Raw genomic sequence first — 26,648 nt, forward strand, 5'->3', positions numbered from 1 at the left:
TGTGCATATATTGGAGCATAATTGCATTCAAGCCCATGTGTTAATTCGGTGAATGTGAATTCTATAAGTCTGCATTAAAATTTTATCTGAATGAAATTTTCTCACTTATCTCTATGACCAGTGCAAGGTCACTCATATTTACAGATGACCGAAGATTTAAACTCAAGTTTTGCGTGTTCTCCACTAACAGCTAGATATCACTAGCATTGCATTGTGCAGCCTGCTTTTAAAAGCAAGGCCATATTTATACCTTTGCCACAACATCTTGCAATTCTCAAGGAAATTTAATTAAACTGAATTAGTGTCAGTAATCCCCTCCCAAAATCTGTAACTTATGTAGTTGTGTTTTTATACCTTTTCACTGGTTTTTTTTTAAGTGTGTACTTTAGCTGGTACAGAATAGAGCTGCCAGGCTGCTGACAGGGACCGGTCGTTATTCGCATGTAACGCCAGTCCTCTACCAGCTGTACTGGCTTCCAGTTGCAGTCCGGGCCCAATTCAAGGTGCTGTTTTTGACCTATCAAGCCCTGAACGGCTTGGGACCGGGATACTGAAGGAACGTCTCCTTCCCTATCTGCCCTCACAGAGAAGATCTGTGGGAGAGGCCCTGCTCTCTGAAGGAGGTAAAAAGGACATCTACTTGGAGGAGGATGTTCTCTGTGGTGGCACCCAGATTGTGGAATGTGCTCCCCGGAGTGGTGTGCCTGGCGCCAAGTTTATATTCTTTTCGGAGCCAGGTTAAAACCTTTTTATTTAACTGTTATTTTAAAAACTAATTTAAATTTTAATGTTTAACAGTCACTTTTATTTAACTTATTTAATCTTATTTTTGGTTAATTGTTATTCATTGCTGTTTTATTGTGGTTGTTTTAATGATTGTAAGCCATCCCGATAGGCCATGCATAAGGGACAGCATACAAAAGTTTTAAATAAATAAACAAGTAAATAAATTAGTTCAGACAAATATAACTGCAGATTGTTTTTTCTCAGTGTGGCCATTTCCTTCCTGTGCATATTAAGACTGCTTTTTCTGTTTCTTCAGAAAAATTGAATGGAAAAGTCCACACATGCACCAACTCTGTGAATGCTTCCCAGTGCACATGCAGCTCAAGATATCTGTATTTTAAAGTATAACAGCTCTTTCTTGATATTATTAAGGAAACTGAAGAATCTAGAGACAAAGAGTCTGCTGATACCTGTCATATAAGTTTCAACTACATTCCTGGGGGCTTTGATCATATCGAAGAAGTGTTTATCCAGAAGAAAGCAAAAGAAAACATAGACATTGAAAGAAAGATCCAAATGATTCTCGGAGCTGTGAGTAGAGGCTTTTTTTTTAGTCTGCTTGAACAATCCGCATCCCGTTAATGTCAACAGCAAGCTTTCATTTTAGAAAATGGCAGTGGCTACAAATTTCAGCTTGTGGTCATTTTCTTGGTGAACATATACAATTGCAGAGTGTGACATTGCCATGGCTTCCAGACACAAAGCCTCCTCTTGCATCGCTTCATAGGCTGTGCACAGATGATTATCTGTCTGGAACAATGGAAGCAACTTATCCCTCCCTTGCTGATCCAGCTTGAGAAGCTTGGGAGTCAGTTAACAACAGACCTTTTGGCTTAAAGTATTTGTTGAAGGTTTTCCATGTTTACCCCGTCTTTAAATGCCAGGAAACTACAACTGTTAAGGGTCATGCCCTTAACAGATGAATCATCTGGGCAGTGTGAACCAGTACAATATCCTGTCTGTGGCTAGTTCCAGTTTCACCACTACCTTGCAGCTCAGTGGCTGTCTGGAGGAGAAGGGTGGACCTAAGTCCTAGATCTGCCTGCTCACTGGAATTAGTATTTAGAAAAAAACTCAGTGGGATGCATCCTTTGAGCATTTCTGGACTTCCTCTCGTGCTCGGCCGTCTTAAAAAGACTGAGCAAGTCTATGAATGAGCCAGGCTGAGAAAGTATGAATTCTTACAGAATGAAAGTTGTGCAGTCAGCAACCTTCTTTCACATCAGGTGTGGCAGCACAATCCACAGGGCACATGGTGTGGAAGAGGGATGTTGCTTGTGCAGTGTGTACAGGGCACAATTCCTTGCAAATGCCATGCAGACGTCTGAAATTCAGACTCAGGGCTGCTACCTAGTGGACTGGAGTCCAGGGAGCCAAGCTCACAGAATCTGATAGGTTCCTCACATACCCCTAGTAGGAATAGATCCATGTAGTCTATGCAATTGACACTGCCATTCCACACAAGTGCCCAATTAGCAACCAATACCATACATATACCATGATAGAGCTGGAAAGAATATTCCGTTCTAGACCGTGGCTGCACCGGGGAAGATTCTGCAAAAGTTGTACTTCGGAATCATCTGCTTTGCAAATAGGGATGGATCATTATTATTTCTGTTTTCTGTTCTCCAGCTGCAAGCACTCCTGGAAGAGACTATCTGGGTCCATTTCAGTCAAGGTTCAGGCCTAGTTTTGGCACAGAACAGCTTTAGTTTCCCTGTATGATGACCTATGCTGGGAAGAGACAGGAGGAGTGCACCTCTGTTGGCTCTCCTGGACCTCTCAGCAGCTTGCGATATAATCCACCATGGCATACTTCTGGAGCAACTGTCTAAGCTGCATTGCAGTGGTTCCACTCCTGCTTGGATGGTAGGCTCCAGAAGGTGGTACCTGGGGGATAAAGCTCTCCTCCTTGGATTCTCCAGTATGGGGTTCCGCAGGGATCAGCCTTTTCACCCATGTTGTTTAATGTCTACATGAAGCCACTATGTGAGGTCATCTGGAGTTTTAGAGCACTCTGTCATCAATAGGCTGATGGCATGCAGCTCTGTCTCTCCTTTTCATCTTCAGTGGGTGAGTCCATGGATGTGCTGAACTGGTGCCTTGCTATGACACTGCACTGGATAAGGGACAACAAACTGAAGCTCAGTTCAGACAAGACTGAGATGCGATTAGTGAGTGATTCTTCTGACCAGATGGAAGCAGTTCAACCTGTTCTAGATGGGGTTGTACTCTCCCTGAAGGAGCAGGTTTGTAACTTGGGGGTGCTCCTTGAGCCATCTTGTTACTTGAGACCCAGGTGCCTTCAATGGCTCAGAGCACCTTCCACCAGGTTCAGCTGGCAGCTCAGCTATGCTACTGTTGGGAGAGAGATAGCCTGCCATCAGTGATCTATGCTCTGGTAATCTCTAAACTGGATTACTGCAATGCACTCTTTGTGAGCCTGCCCTTGAAGACTTTTCAGAAGTTGCAGCTTGTGCACAATGTGGCAGCCAGACTAATAACAGAAATCAGATGATCTGATCCTATAACAATAATTCTGGCCCTCTTGCACTAGCTGCCTACATCATTCCAAGCCCAATTCAAGGTGCTGGTTTTAACCTATAGAGTCCTACATGGCTTGGGACCAAGATATCTGACAGAACACCTCTCCTGACCTTCCTCTACCCACTCACTATGATCAAGTTCTGGGGCCTGTCTCTGATTGCCACCTCCAAGGGAGGCTTGGTTGGTGGCAACAAGGAGATGAGACTTTTAATCATGCCTTCCCAGTTACAGAATGAGCTTCCCACTAAGGTCCACCTGGCACCAACCTTACTCTCTTTTTGTAGCCAGGTAAAAACCATCCTTACTGCAGGGCATTCAAGTCACTTCTGGGGCTATTAAAGAGGTCTGTTAACAGGTCTGAATATTTTTCTTCTTTCCTTTAAGTTTTATACACACATGCACACACACATATGTTTAATATGTGGTTTTAAATTTGGTATTATAAACTCTTAATGATGTTTTAATATGTTTTTAAAAGATACAATGATGTATCTTTTATTGGCTTTTAAACATACTTTGGAAACTGCCAGACAGTTTTGGCTGCTGGGCACTATAGAAATTAAATAAATAAATAAAAAATTGTGGACAATACACCAATTATTCTCAATATGCAAGCCTCAAACTGAGACATTTTCTTAATATAAGCCATAGAATCTATTGCCCCCTCCATTTCTGGTTATAATGGCAATGTGATTTGACCAACTTATCTTTACAATAGCATGTCAACTGTTCCAAATAATGATGGACAGGAACTAGAAGCCAGTTACAAATGTAATTGGTTTTTGCAAGTACAAGTTAAGTGAAAGAAATGATGAAATGAACTAGGTTGGCTTGTTAAATGCTGTTTTCCAAGGAAAACTGAAAGGATAACTCAAGGATAAAAAATACCTTGCAGCCCTGTAGTGCGATTTTCAGAAAATTGTAACAAAAAGAAGAAAACATAACAAAAAACAAAGGAGAAGGAAAAGTGAAAATGAAATTAAATGAAAAAGATTACAATTTTATTACATAAAGTTTGAAATTATCAATTGCAGTAAATGCATTTGAACTGTATGCTCATATATTACTATCAGTGTGAATAGTTATGCATAAGCCTCAGTAAAGGCAGATGAAGTATCCCTTTGTTTGTCCTTGTATAAGTGGCATCAAAATCCCACCTGTCTGGAAGCTGAAAGTGTCACTGAGTCCTTGTTATTGAAGGTGGCTGCTTATCATTTCAGTGTTGCAGTATCAGTCTATGTCAAAAAGTGATAGAAAATCTATTTATGTTGACTATGTATTACGTTCCAAGGGACAGATTAATAATTAAGGACAAACACATGTATTAGTAAATTTTAGAGAATATTCAGCATGAAATTTATCCCTATTATAACCTCCTCCCAAAAGAAGGCAACTATTGGGCATTGCAAAACTTTGGGTTGAAGAAGGCTTAGCTGTATTACATATCTAAGAGTTAGCCAACAAAGCCAAGTCCTTGTAGTAAAGACATTGTGTAACTCAGTATACGTGGAATATACTATGTTTCTGCTGAATATGACATAGCCTAAGGTCAACTGACATTTCTGAGGGGGATGTAAGCACAATAACCCATTGCTCAAACATGACAGGGAAGTCTAATTCTCTGTTCCATTCCTACTTAAATTCCTGTGCATTGTATTTATGCACTGATAATAAGCATTTATACACCAGGATTGCTGGTTGACATATTGGCTTAGCCTTTGCAAGTACTTGTAATCATGAAAGAAACTCTGAATCTGAACAACATTAGGCCAAACCTGGATTCTAAGAAACATTGCAGATGGTGATATTGTCATTCAGTTGTAGCTGCCAGATTATATTTAGCATGGAGGGTGGAAAATGGCAGAAATTATCATCAGCACCCACTAATTCCCTGTAAAAATTAGTCTATCCATCCAGATCCAGTATCTGATTTTTTCTTGACTATTTTTAAATCTGGGTTTCTCCATAAAGACAACTGAGCACGAGAAATGTGATCAAACGGTAATTGATATAATTGTGTGCCTTACCTCTCTTGCTGCTGCTGCTTCAAGAGGTACTCTGACTTTCATATAGCAGGAACCTACTACAATCTGCATGAGGGGAGGATCCAGACATGAACATTCCAAAACCAGATCTGTGCTGGGGGCAGGGATCTAACCTAGGTGGATCTACTACACTGACAGAAGCAGCCATTCACTCCTACACATGGCAGCTGTTCCAGGCCTCTGTAAATGCATGTCTGAATGGGTGTATCCCCCAAAATATGATCCGAAGCCTTCTTTTTGTCAAAGGTCCCTTTTCTCATGGAAGAGTGATCCTACATGCAATATTCTAAACTCAGAGGAAAGAATTTCCATCTTCTTAGATTTTCAGTCCCTAACTTTTGCAGTTGATTTACTAAAACAAAACCGAGAAAAACAATGCTCAAAATACCATTTACAGTAACTTCATATGGAATGGGAAATCCAGACTAATAGCACCATCCTAGAGAGGTTTATTCAGATGTACTCTGCATGTATTCAGTAGGGCTTGCTCCCAACTACAAATGTATAAAATTGCAGGCTGAATCTGGTTGCTGTTGTTTTGTTTGTTTGTTTGTTTTGTAATCTACTTTCCCCCTGAAGTGCCACTGAAACATTTGGGTATCATAGCTTCTCAATTCAAAGCTCCTTTGATGCCTCTAATAAGCAGCAGAGCAAGAGAAAAAAAGACTTTGTAAAAACCATTTACTAGAATAATTTGGATCCAAGCATTCTATGATGACTGCATTTGCTCGGGTTCCCTTTGACCCAACAGCAGGGGGAAAGAAGCTTTAAAGAACGCAGTCATCACCACTAGCTGTGCCTTGACATAATTAGACATGGAACCCAGTCAAGTTTAAAAAAACCTTACCTAACATTAACAGGGTAGAGCAAATGTTAATGTTTGAACAATGTTTTCTATTGCCACTTTAATATCCCATTGCGTTCTTCTCTTCTACTTCCCAGGGATCTGTATCAGACCAACTGAGAAAAGTGCAGTTTAAGATGAAGACGCTTTTGGAAAGAAAAAAGCACATTGCAAACACAGTACAAGAACTTCAAGGCAAGTTCTGTCATTTTTAAAAAGTAAAGCTTAGTGAAAACAGGAATAATGTTTTGGAAAAGATACTGCAATGGAAAAGAGTGGATTTTTCCAAACTATTGAAACACAGTCCAAAAAAGAGTGAGGCCTCTTTCTCGCTTTATGCTGGTGCTGTCGTTGTTGCTGCAGGGCAAGTACTTCCATGTGGTGGGTGAAGGCCTGCAGCATGAGAGGTGTGCTGATGTGCGATGTGTCATAGAGTGGCCAAGTGTAAAGAGAGGAAGGACCTCTTTTTGAAATCTGGGTTAAAAAAAAAAAAACCAGATGGCAGGAGCAGGAGCCTTGACGTTGCCCATGACAAGCAAGCTTCTGCACAGCAGTTTGAGCAGGCACCCGGACACGTGGTCACAATCTGCCCCACTATGAGTACTGTATTTATAGTAAAATTACACCAATCACTTCTAAATATGTAGATATCAATTAGTTTATGTGCTTTTTGTGCATCTCTGCTTGGCAATGCATGTCTTTCTTTGCATTGTATGTAAGTGGCCTCCCTTGATGTGCACATTCCCTCCAGAAACAAGGACTGTATTCTTGTGGGAGGAAGTGCGGTGAGGACTTAGAAGGCCAGGGCTGCTCACTTTGTCGCAGCTTCATGATATGGAACTGCAGGGCAATAGTGTCCAGGCTCCTGGCATATTCAGATGGAGTTTTAGAGAACAATCCTAAGGAGAGATCCACTACAGTGCTATCCAGACCTAGGGCTGGAGGTCATGGTAATGATGCTGAGGTCATCCTTGTTTGTGTTTCTCCAGATTATTTCCCCCTTTTAAAAACATCATCAAAATCAACTAAAAGGGCAATGCCTACAACCAGCGTGTGTGTAAAGGTCCAGATCTGGGAAGCCCGTGAGGGAATGGATAGGTCTGGATCCAACCGATCCAAAGGTATTCCTGTCCCACCCTGGAAAGGCCAACCTCTGGTAGATTATATCTGCAGAGACTTCTGGAGGTAGAATTGGGGCATATAGCAGCTTGGGCATACCCACCTAATCCCATGTACACACAGCAGTAGAAGGACACCTAATTTCATTTGGAAAGCTGTCCCAAGGGTGGGCATTGAGATTATTCCTACCTAAATGAAGGATTATTCCTACCTACCTTTACTCCGTAAAGCCAGAGCTGCAAATGCTGCAACAGTGGTGCCCGCGCATGTCTTCCCCACATGTGGCAGAACATTGCATGCCCATATCGGCCTTACCAGCCACCTGCGGACATACCGTGGACAGCCCACAACTCGTTAGATGTCAAGGTCCTATTCAAAAATGATGAACGAACATCACATCACATCATACCTAAATGAAGCAGAATTAAGTAGACTAAAATTATACAGCAGTGGATTGTTTCATATCAGTTTGACAGGGAGGGGCTTTTTTACTGCTCTCCTGCATGAAGAACATCCTACCTGTACTAATCAAGCACATCAGTAAGAGGGTTATGTTAAAGCCAAGAACTTGTGACACCAAACCCACTACACTTTGCAGTCTGAAATGGTGCCAGTTACAATGCAGCCACCTAAGTTCGTTATTTTATTCTGCATATTTTAAATTTCATTCATTGTTTTTCTGTACTGCCATGCTGTCACACCATTCTTGGCTTTACTGAGTAGCCTGATAGCTTACAACTGAATGGGCATGATGCAAAATGTAGGAAAGGAAAGGTAGAATGGGGAGCAGAACATGTAAGTAGGCAACTCTTCCAGAATATTGAATAGCATAATGGAGCGGCAAGGCAGCATTCTAGGAAGAGCTGACAGACAGGGCTTCCCTGTCTCACGCCTTCCTCTGACGCAGCTGGCTGGAACGACTGCCGGTAGAATTTCTGTGCTGTATAATATATAGACTGGTTCCAAGTTTTACCATCAGCAATGGAAAGAGACTGGGTTGCAGCTAATTTAAGGACCAAAGAAGATATTATATTAAGGTTGGTGTCCACTGCCTGGCCGGTTTAGCACAAGTGGAAGGAAAGTGTCTGCAACAGTCTTTATGACGGCTTCATTACTCCAATGATGTCAAATGATTTTTTTTAAAAATGAAGGGAACATGTGGGAGAAGCTTCTGCATTTTTGAAGGTATTTTTGGTCTTCCCATTGGGAGTTCCTATCCCCCTGCCCAGATTTGAAGTTAGATTCCCATCTATTAAAGCAGAAGACCTTAAGGTACATATTTTGTGTGGTAAAGGACTGCTGAATGCCAAGAAAAGAAAACTAGAGAAGCAGTGCTTTGTTCAGTGACACACCAAAGATGGATGAACTCATCATTGACTATCACTTTATGGTTTTATTTTGGAGAGGTTCAAACTACTTTAGTTGATAAGACAAAAGGTTCATCAGATACATAATTTTGAGGTAGGCTGTATATACTATCCAATTTCCAGCATCTTCCTCATGGTTTAGCCTTTTCAAAAGAGGAAAATATTTTCAACAGGCCTTTCAAGAGTTTACTTTTATTGCTTTAGAAAAGCATTTAAGACACTTTCCTTTTAAACAATGCCCTTAGCATATTTGGAAGGGAAGTATAAAGGGATCTCCTGTGCTCTGTGGTTGTTTATTTGCAACAATGAGAAGTAAATGAAGTTGTGAGCTTCCAGTTACATTGTCTCCATTGGCTCGCTTTCTAGGGGATCTTTGGAAGTAAAAGGCAGATGGCTTCCTGCTGACATTATCTGTAACTTGTTGGTTGGTTCTAGTAATTCCATCACAAACAGCACTGCTACCTTTGTAGAAGCAACACCGAAAATTTGTCATTAAAAAAAATATCTCTGTTGAATTGTAAAGGTGACAATCTGTTGCAGACCTTTTATACGTGTGTGTAACTGCTTGCTTTGCTTTTGTAGTTTTTTACTCTGAATTGATACAGTTTATACAGCATCATATTTTGTAATGGCCTTTGCACCATAAACTAATAAATTTACTTCACAGGTGCACACTTATTTTCTTTTTAACAAAATGGCAACAGGGACATCAGCTGCAATCACACACAATTCATTGATCACCTAGTTTGGCCCTCAGAATTAATCCATTTCTCTCCCTACATCATAATTGCATAATATGTTCCTGGGAAAATGCAACTGACCATTCACAAAAACCTGGGAAGAAAGGCTTATGTGGCCAAGAGTCTAGTCTGTCATTAGGTGATGCAGGAGAACTTTATTTCAGTTCACAAATCATCCAAACTTGTTCCATTCACAATTCCAAATATAAAAACATATAGCCTGCATTTTCCCTAAAAATGTTGGTACATCCAAAACTTGTGATTATATTAAATACATTATAAAGTGTTCTTTGAGATACATTTTAAAAGAGTTTTCATGCTTAAGTCAATTCAGGAAGTACACACTTTTGAAACATGCACACAAAAATGCATACTTTCCCCATTAAAATGTTCATTTCCCTTGTTCAAAGAAAAAGAAAAGCATGCCACAAATGAAAACCCAGCTTTGAAATGGAATTCAAAGAATTCTATCAAGCTTGAACATCTCTCCTCTTCTTTCCCTGCTTGTCCTTGCCATACAATATTGCCTACATATACAACCTATGTTTCATGGTAGCTGCATTCAGAACCAAGTTGTGTCAAAGACTGCAAATATGCCACACACATTCATTTATCACATTATTTATAACTCTTCTGCAGATTGTATGAAATCATTCTTTGCTTGTGGAGCAGGTCTCACAGAATAGCCAAAAAACAGCCAACATTCCCCGTATATCATGGTCAAAGTAGGTTACCTCTTTTGCTGCCACTCCACTGATATTATGCCAGTAGTCCAAGCTTAGTGAAGGACAGAGGCAAAATAGGCATTAATGCTTAATCTTTATGAATGGTCAGATCAAAGAATGAAACTCCAAGAAACAGTGGCCAAGGAACAACGTCACACATCTGAGCAGAAGAGGAAAAAGAAAGGAGAAGAAAGGAAAGAAACCATGCATGAGATAAACATGGATGAAAAAGAGGACAACTGGTGTGAAATGCCATTGTTTGCACTCAGATCCACTCCTTCAAGTGTGCCAGTCAATCAGGTAAAAAAGCTGCAAGAAGTATTGAATCAATGCTAATTATTTAACAAAATAATGATAACAGTGTATAGGCAGCAAGCATACTCTTTGCTTATCAAATGACTTGACCGTATTAATATGAAATGGAGTGATAGTTTCCTTCTACAGTTTCTTGCTATGTGCAATAGCTGATGAAATAACATTGTGATTTATACAAGGTTCAAAGCCATTAGCTTTCAGAATTGGACTTGACTACCAAAAGGGCCACTGTGGCTTTTGATGTATTAAACTTTATATCTTGCCTTTAGACTGATAGCTAGCCATTAAGCAAAACATTAAGTTAAATCTGAACTCCTGTAAATATTTATAGTATATTGGCATGCAAGAAAAATTTCTTCCCAAGTTCTAGCAGTGCTGAAAGGGCTTCCATGAATTTTAAATGCTAACTTCAAACTAGAATAGCACTATATGCAAAAGGAAAATGTTTTACAAAATGACAGCTGCTTTGGCTAGGGTACAATTAATTAAAACCATCTAATCAGATCACACAGAAAACAGAATGCTTTTAAAATTCAGTTTAGCCAGACTTGGCTTCATGGTGGCATATCTGAAAAGAATTAAAATCAATTCAGAGTGAGGGAAAAGCTTTGTAAATTATGCAAACTTGTATCAGAAGTCACTAAGATCTGTGAGCAGCTGTTTCATATGGTGAGCCACTGAACTGCAGGTGGAAACTTTCACTGAAGCACCCTCAGGCCCTGGATTGATTCTGACTACTCCAGAAAGTGGCTGTCAAGGAGAAGTACAGGAGAGCCTCCATATCAGTTGAGCCTTTCTTGAGTAACACAATTTTCCTGAACTCTGGTTTGTTCCTATACCTTTTGTTGTTCTTGTTCCTGGCATCTGGACTGTTCCTTGGGTCTGGCTTACAGTTTGTTTTCCAGTTCTGACTTGTTTGTCAGCCTTGACTATGGGTTTTCTCCTATCTCTTGGTTCTTGGCATGCCTCAGACTGCTGTGCACTGCACAGGAGTGTCAAAAACACGTTCAAAGCAATCTCTGAAATACTGTCAACAAAGAAGGACACCATGGTGATGCTGAAGGGTATTCTGGAAAACAATAAATACTTTCAACTGAGTCCCAATTTTTATTTACTTCAAAATTCCTCTCATGGCTAATATAAGAATCTTACAATCTCCATGAAATTGTATTTAGTGCAAACATTGGTATCAACTCTAGGAAGATAACTTTCAGGAATCCAGGATGGTAGGCTAAACAAAGACTATTTACTTATTCGTACACAAAAATATTATTTTCCCACTTCTTTATGAATACCAATCTTCAGTGAAATTACTCAACTTTTTGGAACATGCCTTTTTCCCCATCCCAATGAAGTCAGGACTATAGATAAAATGGTAATCAGTCACTTGTAGGCTGTAGCACAAGAATATCACGTACTCTACAGCTTGAAGCAGTATTTAATGTGACACAAGCACGAACATAAATTATCTCTTACTAGTATAAGGGACCGTTAGCATACTGCCAATAGCAATAGTTAGTGTGGTGGGGTTCCCTGAAAAACCAGTTGTGCCAGTTAAAGCTACTGGCGTTGCACTTCAAGTCTCTTATGGTAGTGCAATGTAACTTACATTAGCATTTTTGTCCTTATGGACACTTCTGCAAAGTGTAAAACAACTCTGCAAACATATTTTGTTAAATTTAAAAGTTCAGAACAAATTAAGGAATATACGGAGATTGGAAATATGAGAAATTTAAGATTTTGAAAATGCATACACAAATGGTTGGTTTCTCTTCTCTCCTTGTATCTTTCCTATAGATAAAAATGATTAAGAACAGCTCACAATCTGTTATTCTCACACAAATAACAATCCTGAAAATGTATGCAACTGATGGCAAGAAATGGGGTTGAAGTTCAGTTGCAGAGCACATGTTCTGCATAAAAAAGACCCTGAGATCTCCATGTAGGCCTGTTGGGGTGGCAGGGAATCTGGCCTGAAACCCTGGTGAGCTGCTGCCAGCCAGTGCAGAGAATACTGAACTGAATGGACCAAGGGTCTGACTCAGCATAAAGCAGTTTTCTATGTTTCAGTGTCATTCACTGCGCAAGAAGAAAGCAAAATAGAAGAGACAGTATTTTGGACAAGTACAGATTGTCAAGAGGTTGTCTTGAGTGCCTTTGTGTCTTTTCAAGAGAAGTAATAACATATACTTATTAGGAATGCCTTGAACTGAAAAGCTAACTTTATTCATTTTTTTTTAATTTGAGGTTGATACATATGAAAATCTTGATCTTAAAATATACCTTTTGTGGAACAAATATAAAGAAATCAGTTCCCGATTGTCAGAACTGAGTGGTAAGAATTTTGATTCATTGTTGTTAGTCGCGAAGTCGTGTCCGACCCATCATGACCCCATGGACAACATTCCTCCAGGCACAACATTCCTCCAGGCTTTGGAGGTTGATTCATTAGGCACGTATCTTTGCAGAAATATGACTGGCACTCTGACCTTATATTTCCTTGTGTCAGAGTTTAATTTCAAGGTATTCTTCTCCTTGACTCTCTCTGTTACTCGGATTAATTGTTTCTGTACTTGTATTTCCAAGCATGTGCTTAATGTCTCTGTCCCAGGCATGACTCCCCACACCTTACTCTGTTCCTATAACCTCTTGAAGGGCCATTTCTCATGCTGTGCTGCTATAAGGAGGTATGGTGACCATGTGTGGTTGTCAGAGGACAGTCCTCTGTCGAAAAGCTGTCAAGTCCAGGTCCCATTTAAAGATTAAGCATTATAAGAAGGGAGTGGTCCATAGCACCTGGAAAGCAGAATGAGCAGGCACATGTCACTTGGTCAGTTTTCCCCACTGCATCAAATGAATTGTATATCCATAAAAATTATACTATGCGTGAAGGGTAAGTTGCTAAAAGTGATTTTTTCTACCACTTCCTTCCCATGGTATTTCCCTCCTTCCCTCTGAAAGCACTTCAAATGACTCAGGAGACCCTACTGAATGAGAATCCCTGCAAATCAGGCAAAAGCAGCTTCCACTAGCAGAGACGTTCCTCTCACAGAACACAAATCCTGGCTCCAACCCATTATTTCTAAATTTTCAGCTTTTCATAGTTACCATAAGCTGCTTTGTGTGTTCCTTTGTATGTTCCAATGGTTTCCCCTGCATAGCTGAGCTCCCGAGACCAGTGCGTGAGCTCATGGAAACAGTGGAAATCATCCATGCAGTGAAATCGGGAACCAACTTTTCTGTATACCAGTGGTTGCTGAGAAGAGGCAGGGGGCTGATTCGGAGGGAGAAAGTGGTGGGTGGAAAGGAGCACCGGGCCCCTTCCTTGTCTATTTTTTCCCTCCCACAGGCCTCCCCCCCATGCACAAAGATGCTTCTCTTCCACATGGTCTCTAAGAATGAAAATAAACACAATGAGGAAAATATGAGAAGGAAAACTAGTAGATGGAGGAAAGTTTGACATCCCCCCCACCCCCTTGCTCATCACTTCACTCTTAGAAATATTCCCTGCTTACTGCTTGGCAGCATTCTGGAATTCAAAAACAGCCACTCGCTTACTTGGAGCCTAGGGCTTGGCTCTTCTGTTCTTCCTCTTCTTCACACTTGGGTCTCATTTTCTGAGAAATGCAGTGCATCTCACCATAATAAGGAAGACTGGGAGCAGGTCATCCATGTGCCTACTGAGCCTCTGTCCAGGTGTGAACCGCTGTTGGTCAGCTGCAGGGCATTGCCATTTTCATGGTTTTTAATCCTGAAGTTGAAGTGCAGTCCTTCAAACAGAGAACATCTCCAAAATTTCTTTACACTGCTATTCAAATAGAGGGCAGTTCTCTTTAATGTAGGACAACCCTACTCTAGATGTTGTTGACCTACAACTTCCATAGTTCCACTGGCAATGCTTGCTAGGACTGGTAGGAGCTGCAGGCCAAACTTCTGGAGGGCCCGCAGTTGCGTACACAAGCTTTCTGAGTATTGTGCTGCATATCTCTCCTCTCCAGACTTTCTTCTCCAATGTGTGAAGTGTGGTGGATCCAGCCAAGAGAGGGATCATTATCCTTCTAATGTGGCTGCCATGGCATGAGGATTAAAGAGCTTGATTTACTGGTTGATTTACAGTACATGGGGTTTAGCTGTTTTCAGGGCCCTTGTCATGGTCCTGTTCCATTCAGGATCTATCCCTTCTACAACCTCATTTAAATAAAAATATACAAGCTGCAGAGAAAATAGCCCTTTAAATTGTTAACATGGAACAGAGGTAAACTAAATATGGAGACAGATCTGCTGCCTTTATTGCTGTTTTTTCCTTCATGCCATGGCACTGTCAGATAAGAGAATGAAAAGGAATTCCTGAAGCTGCCTGGGGATATTTATTTTTGTCAGATGAAGACAAGCTTGCCAGTAATTATGAGAATCCATAAGAATGTGATGTCCAAGTTCAGCTTGAAAATGGCCATATTAAACAACTGGAGGGCTCTGATAGCATATTATGTGACATGCTTTCTCCACCACATCCTCACACTAACAGTTGTCACATTTCCTGCCTGAGCAGAGTAATTATTGTCTCATGGTGTTTCTGTGCTGGAATAGTTTTAAAGTCTTTTAATAAGAAAAAACTGCAGGGTGAAGGAGGCTGGGAATTTATCCAAACAGCCTACAGGTGATATATGGTATACTCAAAGCCATTTTTCACCATTTTCACATACACATTGAGGAAGTTCATACATGTAGTCATAAATCTGTCCTTTTTTTCTGAGGCAGATTAGGATGAGGCAGAGAGAAGTTCTTCTTATAGGATGATCCATCAACCCCAAAGGCCACTGGTAAATTCTCAGGATGCTCTGTGGTCATAGGACAGCCAACAGGGCTTTGAAGTGGTAGATTACGCAGCTCAAAACTCCTCTTAATTTCACCTCTGCCCATTAGTCCAGGGGACACCAACTGAACCCAAGTTAAGATCATAATTCACAAAGTCCTAATTTCTCAGGCATTGTTAGTAGCCACTATTGCTGTTGTTTGCTGTCCAGTTGTCTCCAACTTATGGCAACCTTATGACTGAAAGCCCTCCAGAATGTCCTATCCATGGCATCCTTGCTTAGCTGTTCAAAATTCAAGGCTTGGGCTTCCTTTATGGAATCAATCAATTTCTTATTTTGACTTTTCTTCTTCTTTCTTCAGCTTTCCCTAGCATGACTGTCTTCACCAGTGAGTCTTGCCTTCTCGTGATGTACCCAAAGTAGACAGATCTTATCTAGGACTCTTACATTTGTCTTTCTATAGGTCCAGGTTCACAAAGCTCTCCTCTACCACTGTGTTTTGAATGCATCCATTTTCTTCCTTTCACTTTTCTTCAGTGTTCAGCTTTCACATGCAGACATAGTTTCTAAAGCTCACGGTGGCCACCAAGATCACAGTAGGGCATCTTTTTTGACCCAACGACCAAATTAACTGCCTTCCTTGTTTCCTCATGTCCCTCTCTCTCACACTTTCATACACCCATTGTGAGCTTCACCTGCCCATTAACCTCCCTGAAACTACCAGAGGAAACTGTGAGAGTCACTGTGTGAAGAACTGGCTTTTAAGGTACCAGCTTCATCTTGAACCAGCTCTGTTCCCACATCTCTTTCCATGGTCATGCAAGGCTGAATGATCTGTGGCCTTGATCAGTGGTCCTGGAGGCCATGACTCAGTCAAGAACATTCAGGTTCTCTTCTCAATCTTGGGATCCTTGTGTTCGTTTTTAAAAATAACTTTCCCAGCATGGATTATTTTGTTTGTTTGTTGGCTTCTTCATCTCCCATTCTCTAGATACAAAGAGGATTTTAGAAGAGAAAAACAAAGAAGCTTATTTAGAGGCAATCACTCAGAATTCTAAGATTCCTCCAGAAGAAAGAAGGTTGCAAAGTGCTCTGTATCGGAGATTGCACCCAGATAAGGTACATATTAACTATATTGTAAAAATACTTACCTCTGTGCATTTGCATCTATTGCTAAAATAAATATAAAAAACCAAAAGGAAATCAAAACCAAGAAGAGGATGGAGAGCCCAGCCGACATATGCGAATAAAAATGGCAAGGTTGGAGTTGTTGTTATTATTGTTGTTGTTTTAACTGTTCTTGCATCCTCTACAATGAGATTATTCTAGTCAATTATACTTCTAACACAGCCCTTCCCAACCATGTTAAAAAAATTTCTATATTTCCAAGCTAGAAGGATTAATGGCCAGGGATGATCTGAGTTGTCATCCAGCAGCATGTGAAGACCCTAGATTGGGAAAGGCTGTTCTAATAGAACAGAATGTAAGAAGGTCCATATTGGATCAGACCAAAGGGCCAGCTAGATCACTATCCTGGCCATACGGCGGCCAGCTAGCTGCCAGTGAAAGCACAAGTAGGATCTGCGTGCAATAGTTTCCTCCTACTCATGCTCCACAGCAACTGTACATGCCTTTCCATAGGCATACTTTTTTCCATACTGGAAGTAGCACATAGCCATCAGGACTACAGCTATAGATAACTTTATACTTTGTAAAAGTATCCAATCCTCTTTTAGAGCCTTTTAAATCCATGACCCTCACTATTTATTGTGGTAATGAAGTTCAAAATTTCACTGTATGGAAAAGTGCTTGCTTTTATCTGTCCTGTATCTCACCTGTATGCATCAGGTGATCCCACTGTGTTCTCGTGCTGTGAGAAAAAGAGAAAAATGACTCCGTTTCCATTTTCTCCACTCTTGTCACTTCTTCTACATAAATGTTTCCAATCCCCTTTTAAAAGCTGTCCAAATTGGTGGCCATCACTACATCCCATGAAAGTGAATTCCATTGTTTTGCTATGTGCTGTGTAAAGTACTTCCTTTTACTTAGTCCAAATGAATCAGCTTTGTGTGATAACCCTGTTTACAGTATTGTAGGAAAAGAATAACATCTCCCTCTCCTCTCTCTCCACATCATGCATAATTCCATATGCTACTATCATGACTTCTCTTTTTTCCTGAACTAAATAGTCCCAGATGTTATAACCTTTCCTTGAAGAAGAGTTGCTCCAGACCTCAATTATCTTATCTATCTATCTATCTATCTATCTATCTATCTATCTATCTATCTATCTTCTGCTCAATAGCTGAATCTTTCTGGCAGTTTACAACTGTTAATTGTAAACCATTTTTAATTGCATTTCCTGCACTTTTTCCAAGTCTACAACATCCTGTTTTATGTGTGATTCCAAGTGTGGTCGCACCAGAAATGTGTGTAACTATAGTAAGATATACTTTTCATTTTTTATTCTTTCCTAATTATGCCTAACATGGAATTTTCACAACAGCTGCACACTGGCTTGACATTTTCATTGAGCTGCCCACAGCAGTCCCAACATTTATTTCATGATCAGTCACTTCTAGTTCAGACCCCACCAGCACATTTGTGAAACTGGGGTTTTTGTTTTTTTGTTTTTGCCCTAATGCAAATCACCATACATTTGCCATTTTAATGCCCATTCACCCAGTTTGGAGAGATCCTTCTGAAACTTTCAGCGATCCCTTTTTAAAGTCAGCCCAGTTGATCTGATCTCATAACAAAACTTAGCCACCTTATTGTTGATTCCTATTATTCATTCCAGATCGTTTCTGAGCAATCTGAAAAGCATTGGGCCAAATAGAGATCCCTGTGCAATCCCAGTGTTTACACCCCTCCACTGGTAAAATTTACTACATATTCCTACTGTCTGCTGTCTCCTTTTCAACTATTTACAGATCTATAAGAAGAACTTTCCTTTTATCCTGTAACTGATATGTTTCCTTAGGATCCTTTCGTGAGGGACTTGTGGAACTCCAATTAAACAATGTGTACCAGATCAGATAATAAGTTTCCAATCTTTTTCAAGTTGTTGTAAAGTTATGAGCAACATAGCTAAGCAACTAATATTTATCAGTCCCTTGGAAGCAGAGAACCGAGATCACTGTGTTCCCACTCTAGATGTGGGATTTATTTCACTGACTTAGGAGACATTCAATGAATCAAGCATAGCTGCTAATTCATTTACATTCCCAGAGTGCTACTACATTGACCCAGAGAGGCTGCCAGTAGCTGAGCTCATTGGCCCAGACTCTGTTTGGGATCTAGCAGAATTAAACACTGGGTAAACAGATTTGCTTCTTGAAAGTCAGCACAAGAATACTCAAAGCAGCAAAGCTGGAAACTATGGATTCAAAAGTAATTAGAGATCAAGACATACGGGTGTGTTGTATACCTCGCACTGTACACTTGAAGCATACAGAAGTTTCCTAGTCTCATTGTCCCTGTTGTGATTGTTCTGTGTGGTGGGATGAGGGTGTCCTATGCCCTGTCAAAGATGGAGCAGATGGAAGAAGGATCAAAGCCAACAGGCATGTCCCTTACCTCCACTTCATGCAATTGGTGCTCACATGAACATCCAGATAGGCTACAATGTCTAGCTAATATAGGGCACATTGCACTATAAAATGGGGAAGTAAGTTGATTTAAACAGTTAAATGGCCTGTTATTAATAGCCCAGAAGCAGTTTCTAAAACATGCTGTCCAAAGCAGAAAGGTGAAAGTTTGAGTTTTTCAGCCAAGAAAATTTTCTGTATTTTCTCTTTCCAGGATCTTGTGCTTGACATAAATGACCTTGAAGAAGCTCTCCAGGATGTTAACAAATGCCTGGTTTCTCCCAAAGAGTACTCTTATATTTTCCATGTAAGTTCTGCTGTACCATTTGTCAGCCGTAAGATAGTTATCACGCAAGCTCTCTAAGGGTTCTGCAGTGGAGCCAAAGGCAATATGTCTGGAACATCTTCTGTATGATTTGGAGATTACAAAACAAAAAACAAAACCTGTTTTGGCAGCTGACTCACAAGGTTTATATTTTATCCATTTCGCCAACCTCGTGTTCAGTGTCTGGGAAGCTAATGCAGTGCATAGCTGCATATATTGGTAATGGCAGTGGTTCACTGAAATAGTCTGAAGAATAGTAGGCTCATGTAACAGGATTAAGGGTTTCTCCTACCTGGCAAAATGAGGGCAGGGAGTTTTTCATCTACTGTAAATTGTCCTTAAGCTCATCCACTTACTAGAATTCTAGATGTCATTTGGGTGAATCATATGTTCCAGTCAGAAATTTTTCCCTCTCACGCAGCCTGCCCCAATGTAGTAAAGAAAGTCTTGAGCTAGAAGAGTTGGGGTATTTACAGAGGTGGAAAACGCCATTTAATAAACCATAGATATTGTTAATGTGGCAGAGAAATTGGCTGAGACCTGCTCGCAAATCAAATATATTTTCCAGCCATCCTGGAAGAAGTATAACTACTGTAGATTTATAATGAAAGCATAACAAATGCACACCCATATTCCTGGCCCCAAATTAAAACATAATTTGTGCAAATCAACTGTGGTCTCACCCTTAGTCCCTGGCTCTTTTCATCATCACTGGGATCTCTAGGCCTAACTTCTTTGGTCTTTCCTTTCTTGTTCTCTCTGCATTTGTCAGTAGTCTTGGGATACACAGGGCTCTGCTTACCTTAATTTGTACTCTATATGACTAATAACAATACTTACCATTCTTAGCAACAACCACAAACATATCAAGGGAAGGTCCAAGAAAAATAGCCTGTTTTCGGGGCCTTCTTAAAGGCCTTCATTGGCAGGGTCTGGCGGCTCCTTAATGACAACATATTCCAGATGTACGGAGCCCTTGCAGAAATGCTCCCTCTCTCTTGTTGTCGCTCAACTAACCCTCTCCCAAGGGGCCATCCACAGATATGCTTCACATTTGCCTACTGCCAAGGGAGGACAAGAGGGCATTTTCAGTGGTGGCCTCACACCTCTGGAATTGGCTTCCATCAAAAGTTTATCAGGCCCTCTTCTTTGGAGATCTTCTGAGCATCTCTTTAGGGCATATTCAGTTTTTGGTATTCGCTTGTATTTTTGTGTAGATTTTATGGACACTTGTTTTAATGTTTTAACCATTTGTGAACCATTCTGAGAGCAATGAGCTGGGAAAATGATATATAAAAAATAAATCTATGAAGACATTCATATTTTTATTGGCTTTCCTGGGCTGCAGGATTTATTGGTATGATTTGTTTTTATAGTTTTGTAGTATTTTATTGTATTTTACTGCCTATTTGTATATTTTTATATGGCTTTTATTCTGTACTCCACCCTGTGTGGGTTAATTTAAACCATTTAAAATTAAATAGATAAATTATTTGGGATAAAATGGCAACCCCACTCCAGTGTTAAGCACTGAGACTGGTTTGGCACTGAGAATTAGTTGTTTAACTTCATGAGTAATGAATCTAGTTCATCTTTTTTAAAAAAAGCAACCAGAAATGGTAATTCCAGAATCTTCTGATTGGTTAAAAGGGCAAAATAAACCTGGATGTAAGTCATTCCAGTGGTTTCAGCAGACATCTTTTCTTGGACATTTGTGGCACTTCTCATTACATTTCGTTCCTCTAGGTGTGTTATTTTCACTCTTAGAAATGTAATTAAGGTGTTCATTACTTTGTGAAGAAAATCTATGGAGAACATGCTGTACAAAATAATATTTGAGGCTGATGTGACCAAAAAACCATCAATCGTAGCGGCAATTTGTAATTTGTGAATTACAGGTTCAAATATATTGGAAGGGAAATGGTTTAGTAGGCTTCACACCCTCAAATATCCAGGCTTCCCCTCACTTTCCTTCAAGTTAAATTCTTAGAATTTTGTGTGCAGCTCTTCAGTCTGTGTAGCAGAGCTTCACAAGTACAAATGTTTTTCTTCTCCCTACCCAGCAATTTGGAATAGCTTTACACACCTTTTAAAGTAAGGCCCTCTCAATACCATACAAGATAAAAACAATACAAGAATAAACAAAGAAAGGCAAAGAATAAATGCTCAGTAGCAAGCTACAAACAACACCCTACACAGACCCACAGAGAATAACATTGATTGTTTCTTCCTCTCCAGCTATCTTTAATGGAAAGCATGGATCTGTACAGACTCACTGCAGGCTAATCGCTGAACTTCCTTGCTGAAGAAAAAAACAGTTTGGTCACATCCTTTTGCCGCATGGGGGGTGGGGGGCTGGGGAGGAGATGTGAAAACATTTGAATTGGCCCGAAATAAAAGCACATGCTTCGCACACTAGTAACCGACCCCAGAAGGAGGGAAAGAAAAAAACCCTCAGTCTTCTTGGCTTTGAACATTTGGAACAGGAAGCCATTTAGAGCTGGAATGCATGCCTTGCTGGTCCAAGAAACACCCATTCATATTACTCCTGGGCTATCGAAAAAGGTTGAGGTGAAAAAGCATAATTTATAAGCAGACCCTCTTTTCCTGTTTTGTTTTGATTTTTTCCCCCCGTTTCTGCCAAGTCTGTTTTTCAAAATTTGTATTAAGAAACACATTTTCCTTCTTTTCTACTTGCCTTCATTTTATTTACTCAGCTGTGCATTCACCCCAATTGATAGCTCCTGCTCTTACCTGGCTGCAAATCCAAACAAAGAAAGGCAGAGGTGCGTGTTATCCCTTCATGGCTTCTCAGGTAAAGCAGGAATCTGGGTGGAGATGAAGCTACTGTGGGTTATGAGCAGACTTTCTCACATTCAAGACAGTCCAAACTTTGCTTTAGAAGGATAATACAGAAGGCAGGAAGAGGAATGCTGCTTAAGGGACAGTGTAGCCTAAAATACCCTTGTCCTGGGGTCTCCAGCATGGGGACCATGTGCATAACTAGTGCTTAGATACCTTTTTCAGCACCTGCCAGGCTCCCTGGCCCCCTGATTTTTATTTTATTTTTTCAGGTTATTTTTATTTATTTTATATAACTGGGTGGTTGGCATGCTGCAAATAAACTGGGAGGTTGGCATGCTGCAAAGTGAAGTGCTGCTAGCACCATCTTTGCTTGGGAGCAAACAATTTGTGTTTGGAACTCTTGCACCATTTAATTTCTTTTAGTCTCACTAGTTTGTCTTCTGAGAAATGAGCATTAGAGGGCCACCATGCCAGACTTTTTATGAATGGGAGCCCCCCAAATCAGCAATTTTGTGATAATGTCCATGGCATTCTCCAAAGTCCAGATGAGTCTTGTAGAAAATCAGACTGTTTGCTAAAATTAATGAGTACAAATGAAGTCACTTCAGAGAGAAGACAAGGCCTCCTGTAGAAACTTTAGCAAACAATCAAAGCTACAGCTAAAGCATCACCAAATGTATTGCTTTCAATACTGCTGTGAAGCTTCTCTCATTTGGCCATTGCAAAGAATGTTTATGAAGGCATAGAAACATAAGCCGAAGGATATGGAGCAATTCATGGAATGTATGGTTCTTCTGCTGAAGTAGAATATTGTATATTCACTCATGTAAGGATATTGCAGGGCAGCTGATCTGTGGTGCCAAAGCTCTAGCTGTGCTCTTTGATCTTCACTCACTCATCCACACGTGCAAGTCACCAGCTAATGAAATTAGGCATCAAGTGATGCACATAACACATGTGTGTTCTATCCAGCCCTTGGGAAAGTGTGGGATGTGTTTTACCAAAATATACAAGACTATAGCCTGTGGAATTCTGTATCTAATTAAAATTCTGTCAAGCAAATGGGTTGCAAGGGATGCTCAGGTGTTGTCATTCATGTATTGACTGTGGTTTTGCACCCAACCAATAACTGGTTAGGAGCACAGATATAGGGAATATATCTTGAACCTACCACTTATGCCAGTTAGCACATGAGGGAAGTGTACTGAGGTCTTGCTATTTCAGAGCAAAAAGAATTCTGCAAAGGATTCATCCCACCTTCAAACATTGAAAGAGGGAGGAAAAGATCTCCTCTGTCTGTCAAAATCCTTGCAAAACAAACTTGAATTATGACTTTCCCTTACAAACTGTAATATAAAAAACAGGTCACATCGTGAACTTTTTCAAAGGCTCAAAGTTAACCACTGGCAATAAACATATTGCACCAATAATTTAATGCAGGAATTATGGTACAGCAGATGCTATTTGGGGTCTGGCTGTTGAATACTGCAGTAAAATCCAAGCTGTGGTAGAATGATCTTCTTATCCCACCACCAGGGTTTGAATACACACTGAGTTTTTGTTAATGAAAGTGAGCACTAACATTGGGAGCAAGGGAGGGGGTAGTTTCTTCAAGAACTCTGACAGTTTAACTAGGCCATTCAAGCCTTCCCTCAAACACCTGTGATTCTACATACTGCCCTCAAGCTGGAGTAGAGGCAATATGCCAGTATTCTGCATGCTCAAGTTACATAGCTGTGAGCATCCCCTTCATAGCCTCCATGTAGCTTCCTAGAGAAATCTGGCTAGATGTTACCAAAATCTGGCTAGATGTTACCAAAATTGTTACGAGATGTTACCTAAGTACGTAATATATGAACTGTATTACAAATTCTTCATTGTGTAACAAAAACACATTCACCCACAAATTTAAAGGCTGTAATAGATCCATTGATGGATTAATTACCCAAAAGCAGGGAAGTCAATCGATTAGTGGTCTAATCCCAAGATTCCTGATGTCAGCAACTGATTTCATAAAAGTGGATATGCTGATCCAGAGATCCATGCATGCCCTGTTAGCTTTGACAGCATTGATCTCTTGGTTCTGTGTTGTGTGAATGGTTCATGATCCAACCCTGAAGCATAAATACCACCCCAAATGCTGGAAGCAGAGTTCTAGTTTAGTATCACATGCAAATGCAGTCAATAGCTTTCCATTGCACAGAATTATATTCACACAAAATTATATTTGCTGGCATATTCATTACTTCAAATGTTCAAGACCAAGGTTTCATCAACTGATACCCTAATTGATTTTGAAATTGCTTCTTTCTCTTCCAGATTCTTGAACTTCCAGGTCAATACAGACTAAATCTTGAACTCTTCTGTATAATAGCAGCTCCATCTGAGAAAGTGACTCAACTCGAGTAAGTGCACGTGCCTAAGCCCATCTAAAATCACCCATTGGTTTAGTGACAATGCTCATTTCGCTGTTTCAAATTTAGCAACAGAAGAGCAAAACTTAAGGAATAAAATGTTTAAATTGAAAAGCATATCAGATATTTTTACATAGTCAACTCCAGATGAGCTCAATATGGTAGGGATTCAGGATTAAGTCATACTGGATGTGATGCAAAGTCAATTCACACAATCACTCTTGGGTCTTTGGAAATAACAAATCCAAGCTTGGTTTTGATGAATGCATTTTAGCTTATTTTTCCACTGAATTGGCATTGAAAATCTCACACACGTCTTAAAAGGATGCGTGTATGGAGGGGGTGGGTATCCAATGCAATCCTCATACAAGAATACTTGCACCAAAATATTCTTCTCTTCTCCTTCATGCAAGCTCCTATCCCTATTTCCCCACACAAAATTGCTCAGGGTTATCTTTCTATGGGGCACTGCCACATCTGAAACATTTTACTTTTAGAGGATTAATGTTTTTACTGGTTTATTTATGGCCTATATGAAAAGTTGAGTTTCTGAAGTAAGTATACAAAAAGTCAGACAAACAAGTTATTTATATGTCAGAAATACTAGTACAAACCCAGTAACCTTGAAGTTTATTTATTTATTTATTTATTTATTTAGGAAACTTCTATGCCGCCCCATTCGTGGAAGCCTCGGAGCGGCTCACAAACAGTTCCTTGAACTGACATGGCACAGTTCAATTTTTACTAACAATCAGCTTAAGGTCTATGGGGTTATTCAGGAACTGACTGAACTCTGTGTGTGGCACAGCAAGGGAGCATATAAAACCATAATAAAATGTAGCATCTTCAAGTGACCATATCAATTAAGTCATTTTACAAGTATCAAGCTGTTTATTTTTCTAGCAGGCAGTCTAATGAAGTCATCCTTGGATGGAAATATCAAACTTTCTTACGTGTCGTCTTCATGCCATCAGTAAACATTAAGTAACTGAAGCTAAGTGTGTGTGTGTGTGTGTGTGTGTGTGTGTGTGTAGAATATATATATATATATATTCAGGTTGTTACAGAAGTCTGAACTCAAAATTGCATATCTCATGAAAAATTTTCTTCCTAAATGAAGTCCATTTATTCTTGAACTAGAGCTGCCACCAGAACTGATCGAAGGCCAAATTCGGGTTGTTCAAAATAATGTGGCATGATTTTTGGAATTCAGTTGTTTTTCATCAAATCTACTAAATGTTAATGCTGGGAGAAACTCTAGACATGTGCAGTGATTTCTCATTTTACATAAATGAGCCTTATGTATTCCTACAGTCTCTGTATTAATCCTAATATGGTTAAATGACTCATGTTTTAAGTACAAATTTTATACTGAAGTATACTTCTAATAAACATAAGATGCTTGCATAATAACAGATCACCCCACCCCACACTCTAAAATCTGGGAAGATTTTAAGCAAGGATGCTCAAAACTAATGACAGACACAGCACAGAAGTCCTTTTTTCTCCTTTCCTTTTATTCTTCCTCTTTTCTCCTTAATCAAACTGAGATGGTTCTAAAGAAGTACAAGAAGTACTAAACTTACTGACATTTCTTTCCTGCCTTTGAACTTCTCCCAGAAGCCACTCCAAAGGGTGGCGGGTCCTAGAACAACATGGGATGTGGTACTGTGGGAGCAGGATGGCCACATATGCATTGCTGAAAGAGAGGAATTATATCACCAAAGAGTACAAAAGAAACACCAGTTTGCATAATATTTGCATTTGCTAATTTATATGTTTATAGATGCAATTATAACTGTATTTTAAACACAAATACAATTCACTTCCCTGTAGTAGGAAAAATTGACCAGTGACACCTGCTTGACCCACTGTTCAGGTGTTAGTGTGGTAGTGTGAAAATGCCATTAATTAATTAATTAATTAATTGTGTTTGGACAGGAGCTTACAATTGTGCAAATTTTCTAGTCATTGTTACCTGAGGATTTTTTAAGGGGCAAATTTTGACAGAGGGATAGAAAGAATCATAAGCAAAATATCCTGGAGGAGTTTTTATCTGATGATCTACAAACAGCTTTGCAGAATAAGTGAAAATTCACAAGATGTGTAAGGTAAGGGGACATTGAGATCTTGGGTAATGGCCAGCAAGGCAGACATGATTAAAGATATGATTGGATGAGCATCACAGTGACATCATATAGCAAGATCACAT

General features: G+C 39.9%; 1 long non-coding RNA gene across 1 annotated transcript; it reads right to left on the reverse strand.

The window, feature by feature from the left end:
• Nucleotides 1–15,000: 15,000 nt before the first annotated feature.
• On the reverse strand, nt 15,001–26,121 carry LOC123020560. Its single transcript, XR_006414124.1, has 3 exons — nt 26,023–26,121; nt 21,972–22,045; nt 15,001–16,289 (listed from the first exon to the last, which is right to left on the reverse strand). It is a non-coding gene; the product is annotated as an uncharacterized LOC123020560 (long non-coding RNA).
• Nucleotides 26,122–26,648: the final 527 nt, after the last annotated feature.

The sequence above is a fragment of the Varanus komodoensis genome, unplaced genomic scaffold, assembly GCF_004798865.1.
Source record: "Varanus komodoensis strain SLA01 unplaced genomic scaffold, ASM479886v1 scaffold1, whole genome shotgun sequence".
Classification (NCBI taxonomy): Eukaryota; Metazoa; Chordata; class Lepidosauria; order Squamata; family Varanidae; genus Varanus; species Varanus komodoensis.